This window comes from Triticum dicoccoides, chromosome 2B (assembly GCF_002162155.2).
Source record: "Triticum dicoccoides isolate Atlit2015 ecotype Zavitan chromosome 2B, WEW_v2.0, whole genome shotgun sequence".
Lineage (NCBI taxonomy): Eukaryota > Viridiplantae > Streptophyta > Magnoliopsida > Poales > Poaceae > Triticum > Triticum dicoccoides.
In genome coordinates this window covers 195,123,152-195,130,330 of record NC_041383.1, presented here as the reverse complement: position 1 = coordinate 195,130,330, position 7,179 = coordinate 195,123,152, and positions in this window count along the sequence as shown.

The following is a 7,179-nucleotide window of genomic DNA, read 5'->3' as shown; positions in this document are numbered from 1 at the left end:
CATCACCACCACCGTCACCACGCTGTCGTGCTGCCGGAATTCATCCACTACTTCGACCGTCTTGCTGGATCAAGAAGGCGAGGACGTCACCGAGTTGAACGTGTGCTGAATGCAGAGGTGTCGTACGTTCGATACTTGATCGGTTGGATCACGAAGAAGTTCGACTACATCAACCGCATTACTAAACAGTTCCGCTTACGGTCTACGAGGGTACGTAGACATACTCTCCCCTCTCGCTGCTATGCATCTCCATGGATAAATCTTGCGTGTGCGTAGTTTTTTTTGTTTTCCATGCAACGTTCCCCAACATTGGATAGAACTTGCCTATGAAGCCGAAGACCCAAGCTTGTGAGGATGCCCTGAAGATGTCTAATGTCCTCGGCTTGAAGACTTGTCCAGGGGCTACTATTACTGTCCTGGATTAGGGGGTACTTGCTACGTCAGCCCGCCGGTGACGGGCTGGGCCGAGGACCCAATGAAGATTGATGACATGGCCATACTAGTGTTGGCCCTCGGTGCGATCAAGATAAAGATCTCCTAAAGACTTGGCGTACACTTCAAGCGTATTTTAACCGGCATGCTTATCTCTAAGATTGTAACTGCCCATTTGTAAACCCTAGATAACTCGGGTGCCTATATAAGTTGTGGGGTTTAGTCTATAGAGGCTCACATATACATTATCAAGGTTTAGAGCTTAGACACACTCATATGATATCAAGGTAGATCAATTTGTACTTTGTACCCTATCACAATCAATATATAAGAAGCAGGATGTAAGGTTTTACCCCATGACAAATGTAGCACCCCGTTCGGAGTCAAATGACGATGCAACTGAAGCCCATGATGAGTGAGAACTCCTCGGACAAACATGCTCAAAGGGAATCAGAGTCCTGCGGTAGAGGAACGCTTTGTTAACCACCAGATTCCAAATAAAATGGGCGCGAGACCTTCTCCTACTTATCAGGGGCTAGCCATGGCATTCAAGATTTCTCTCGTAGCCATCTCGACTCCACCAGGCACTCTAGATCACTCCTGGTAACCAGGGACTTCCTCCAGTCACTAGCCCACTCTGGCGCCAACGCCACGAGGATTCGGTGGAGAACTTGCCGGATGACCCTCTCAACGGCGACTGGGGGAGGGAATGGCGGCCGTCCACGTTGACAACCCTAGGAACGAAGTCGCGACAACAAGAGGCGGAAGGGGAGAATGAGGACCGCTCATGAAAGCGTTGTTCCATTTACTCCCCTTAAAAAGAGGTTGGCATACGAACCATTGAAGGAAATATGCCCTAGAGGCAATAATAAAGTTATTATTTATTTCCTTATTTCATGATAAATGTTTATTATTCATGCTAGAATTGTATTAACCGGAAACATAATACATGTGTGAATACATAGACCAACATAACGTCACTAGTATGCCTCTACTTGACTAGCTCATTAATCAAAGATGGTTATGTTTCCTAACCATAGACATGTGTTGTCATTTGATTAATGGGATCACATCATTAGGAGAATGATGTGATTGACATGACCCATTCCGCTAGCCTAGCACTTGATCGTTTAGTATATTGCTATTGCTTTCTTCATGACTTATACATGTTCCTGTAACTATGAGATTATGCAACTCTCGTTTAACGGAGGAACACTTTGGGTGCTACCAAACGTCACAACGTATCTGGGTGATTATAAAGGAGTACTACAGGTGTCTTCGAAGGTACATGTTGGGTTGGCATATTTCGAGATTAGGTTTTGTCACTCCGATTGTCGGAGAGGTATCTCTGGGCCCACTCAGTAATGCACATCACTATAAGCCTTGCAAGCATTGTAACTAACGAGCTAGTTGCGGGATGATGTATTACGAAACGAGTAAAGAGACTTGCTGGTAACGAGATTGAACTAGGTATTGAGATACCGATGATCGAATCTCGGGCAAGTAACATACCGATGACAAAGGGAACAACATATGTTGTTATGCGGTTTGACCGATAAAGATCTTCGTAGAATATGTGGGAGCCAATATGGGCATCCAGGTCCCGCTATTGGTTATTGACCGGAAATGTGTCTCGGTCATGTCTACATAGTTCTCGAACCCGTAGGGTCCGCACGCTTAACGTTTCGTTGACGATATAGTATTATATGAGTTATGCATGTTGGTAACCGAATGTTGTTCGGAGTCCCGGATGAGATCATGGACATGACGAGGAACTCTGGAATGGTCTGGAGATAAAGTTTGATATATGGGATAATAGTGTTTGATCTCTGGAAGGGTTCCGGAATTCACCGGAAGGGGTTCCGGATGTTTCCCGAAATGTTTGGGTACGAGAACACGTTATTTGGGCCAAAGGGGAAAGCCCACAAGGTTTTTGGAAAGTGCAAAAGGAAGTTTTGCGGAGTCCAGGGGCCAGACGCCAGGGTCCCTGGCGTCTGGCCCTGGAGTCCGAGAAGGACTCTTGCCTTTCGGGTGAAACCGACTTTGTGGAGGCTTTTACTCCAAGTTTCGACCCCAAGGCTCAACATATAAATAGAGGGGCAGGGCTAGCACCAAAGACACATCAAGAAACACCAAGCCGTGTGCCGGCAACCCCGTCCCCTCTAGTTTATCCTCCGTCATAGTTTCCGTAGTGCTTAGGCGAAGCCCTGCGGAGATTGTTCTTCACCAACACCGTCACCACGCCGTCGTGCTGCCGGAACTCATCTACTACTTCGCCCGTCTTGCTGGATCGAGAAGGCGAGGACGTCATCGAGCTGAACGTGTGCAGAACTCGGAGGTGCCATGCGTTCGGTACTTGGATCAGTCGGATCGTGAAGACGTACGACTACATCAACCGCGTTAATAAACGCTTCCGCTTAGCGATCTTCAAGGGTATGAAGATACACTCCCTTTCTCGTTGCTATACATCACCATGATCTTGCGTGTGCGTAGGAAAATTTTGAAATTGCTACGTTCCCCAACAACCATATCCTAGACGGAGCCTGTACAACTGGTGGGTCAGCCCACTAAGTTTGTCCGGCCCTGCCATCCATAGAGGAGATAGTGGCATCGCCGGTAAGAAGAGGAACAGGACCACCCTGCAACGACTCAGGAGGCCGGAGACATGAATAGAAGAGCCCGATGGAGATCTTGGAGCCTGTATGCTCGCGACCTCCGTCACGCTCGGGGGCTACTGACGGGATCCTTGACCCGGGGTGCCTAACATAAAGGAGCCCAATCTTGACCTTGAGGAGGGCTCACCAAGCCCAAAGAACCCTAAGAAGGAGAGGACGGCGGATGTGTACCCCAAGGCAGAAGGTGGGAGCCAGATCGATCTGATATCTTCTCCATGTGGACCCTAGACCTCTCTTGTTTATATAAAGGGAGGTCTAGGGACCTCATTAGGGATCCAATCTTGAACTCAATTCTCGGTAGATATCTCAACCACTGTAATCCTGTGCACGAGGTATCCCCTCACCATGAATGCCAAACAAAGCAGGATGCATGGTATTACTCTTTGAAGGCCCGAACCTGGGTAAATTGTGTGTGCAGACTCTGTTTTGGTACTTCCGGTCTTGTCATGAACTCTACTGAGGGATCTGACGGGAATTCGCTCCATCACCCTACTTTTCCTGTTACCATCTAGCCCAGATCACCAAGCTTGGGACCCCCTACCCGAGATTTGCCAGTTTTAGCACCAACACTTAGTAGGGCAAGCATCACCAACCTTGATAGGGTCCATCAACAAGTGCAATTGAGCAGCAGTAACATCATAGAAATGTAGCATGTGATCACAAGATTCATCAAAATCAAAGCAAGGATAATGAAGCATATCAATGAACTGATCAACAGTGCAGGTGATTTTCTCCATTTTTGTCATCCATTCAAACACCCAAGTGTTGCAGTCATTCAGATTCCCTGAGACATAAAGAGTGGCAGAAAATTGCAAAATTATTTCTCGGTTCCATCCATGGTTGAATCAGAGAAATCTCTTCAGATGCAACTAATCGAATTGATTAATGGTTATAGTTGTGCTATCATGAAAATTCCAGAGAAATTAGGTCTGTTCGCCAACTTCTAGTCCAAGAATAAAATCATGATTTATCGGTCCCGCAAGGTCGATCAAATGTTCTGTAATTTTTGTCGTGAAAAGCCCCCAAACACTAGAAAGCAGAAATTAGCCTTTGGCACTGGATTAATAGGCTATTGAAAATAAAAGTGATATAAATTAGTGCCAAAAGTATGTATGAATGATATAAATGTAGCATGAAACAATAAAAAGTTGTAGATACATCAGAGATGTATCAGGTAACCCATATTTTTTAGTGAATTTGTGACCTCCAAGTGATAGGTGTTGGTATCTATGAGGAGCAAAGATAATATGAGATTATGTCGATCCATGAAACCTAATGTGTTGTTCTAGTCTTATGACCTTAATTCTTGAAACGACCATGTTATGGCAACGTCGAAGCAAGAGTATAGGGAGAACAATTCTGACATGGAAGAGTTCGACCATTCATAGGTGAACCACCTACAGAGCAAACAATATATGCGCTGGAATCACAATACAAGGTAATTGGTATTACCGTTGCAATAGTACACTTGATGTACACCATGATCCGAAGTTTCTCTGCGCCTAACCGCTCTATTGTAGACAACAACCATTTACTTCCAGTGCTTCACTTTATGTTTTTACTTTTAAGCTCTTTATTATTCTCGCTGCAACTATCAACTCTTTTGCCACTCTGGTATATTTGTTTCAAGGGACAATAATACCATCTGCAAATTTCCAGATCGTTAATTTGCACAAGACCTATGACAACTTGTTTGTGACCTAAATCCACTCACAATACTCTCCTCCTCTCTTTGTTGGGACGATAACTATTGCGATACTTACACGAAGATGCAACACAAACCTGTGTATCTTGCAGGCCATCAGGAGCCGACCTTGGTCGAGGCCCTAAGCGACTGTGGAGGATTTGGGCCGTCACCTGACCTATTTGCTCGATCTCCCTCTTCTCTCATCTTGTGACGAGGGGATGGGAGGAGATGGTGGGGCAGGAACGGTATGGGTGGTCGGCAATGAGGTTTGAGGGATATGGGGCGAGGTCGGCGGTGGGTGGCGACCCTGATGTGGGAAGGGCAGGAATGAATTAGGATGTGTGTGGAGTCTTGTTTTGGTAGGTGGAGAGATTTGTGCGGTTGGCTGCACAAGTTGAGAGGGAGAAGACTCTCTCTAGGGTTAGGATCTTTTGTATGGACTGGCTAAGGAGTGGGTTGCAACCTAGGATGAAAATCACTCACGACCGAAATGTAAGCAAGTTAATGATGAACGATACAACATAGGCGTGCCAGAGTAGATGGCTAGTCAGTGATATCGGTCTAGCCATGATGCATATCATCACTGATAGGCCATATATACGACCGGTCAATGATGTATTTTTCCACTCAAAATGGTCTGTCTGGAATAGTTATTACTGACTAACCATATATATGGCCGGTCAATGATGACTTTTTTGTTGATCTGGAATAGTCATCACTGACTAGTGGGCATATACCAGTCAGTAATGAGGGCTCAATAGTAAAACAGATTGTAGTAGTGACTATCACGACTGGTAGATCCAAACTAGACACCTTGTATAGACCATCCATCCCCAAACCATCGAATACGCTTTTGCACTCCACCATTTGCAATCCATTTGCGATATAATTCCATAAAAGGAGTAGGGTTGTTACTCGCATGAAGGGGGCCCGAACCTGGGTAGAACATGTCCCATGTGTCCATGTGGTGACCCGAGGGGACGTCTCACTATCACACAAATTAAATGCAACTTCTGCAATGTTGTTAGGTACATTGAAAACAACTTGACAGTTGGCGCCGACCATGAGGATCCTCTCACTGGCAGACCATATTAGCAACATCAATCACTCCTCCATCATCTTCACCCACATCGTCCTCTTCAATGGTGTTAGAAATTCTATATGTGGCCCTCGACTCTTGCTGCGATAACCACAATTCCTCTGTTCGGAACTAGAACAACAAGTCTGATGGCTATTGCAACACCTCCTTCACGTTGAACTTGCTTCCCCGAAATGGATCTACCTCAATGCTCCCGACAGCGACTTTGACGCCCAGGTCATCGGCGAGCGCAGACTACGGCTCTTCCACCATGTGATATTACCCCGACCTCCCTTCGCACTACACTAGGGCCTATTACGAATTTCCTACGACCTATGATGACTACACCGCATCGGTGATTTGCCCCTCTCTTGGACGCCACACAATGGTATGACTTGGCGGGATGACAACCCCGCGTACTCTCTCGACGCTCAAGTCGCGGGATACTGTGTGGGAGGCTACAACACTTCAACTACGACAACAACGCCGAAAACGTACCTTAGGGGGCTTCCCGCCCTATGAATCCAACTCTAATTACAGCGGCTCCAATGACCCGCTTAAAGTGATGATGGCAACCGATGTCAACAATGGAGGATCTCCCTCGAGAACCCTGGAGGCAGACATTAGTGAACAAACAAAGTGCCTTTTTAAAGAAGTTTCTTAATAACAAAAACCGTTTTCAAGTTGATTACTATAATTTTAGTCACTTGACGAGAGTCCTTATACTACTTTGTGTTCATCCATAAATTTCTCTCGGGACCAACGTATGAGCTCGTGCTACCATTTGTTGTTCAAATTACCACCCCCGACGTATGATGTTTTTTATGACTGCGATTGCAAGAAACGCATAACATATGACACGAACGAAATTTAGCATATAAAAAACATGGAACAACTCATCCCATAGGTGCCATGGCACAGCTGTTCTTGAACTTTTTTCTTTTTTTTGAAACTTTTTCTCTTTTTTTTTGATTGAGAGATGCTGTTTTTGACCTTTGTTCCTCTCAAAGTTTTATTACATACTCCGTATACAAGACATAAGAAAACCTTGACACTTTTCACTTTCACCCCCAACGAAAACCACGCGATACAGAGAAACCCGAAAAAGAGAGGGGGGACATAGTAGATTCCCCTTTCAAGCATCTCACCCTCCTCCTCGCCTCCCCTCCCCTCCCCTCCCACCTGTCCGCCTCCCCTCCCACCTCCCTGCGCGCTCCTCCGCCGCCGCCCTCGCCTTCTCGGAGTGGGGCTTTCCCAAGCAGACTGCCTCCCTCCTGCTTGTTTTCTGCCGCTCCGCCGCCGCCGCC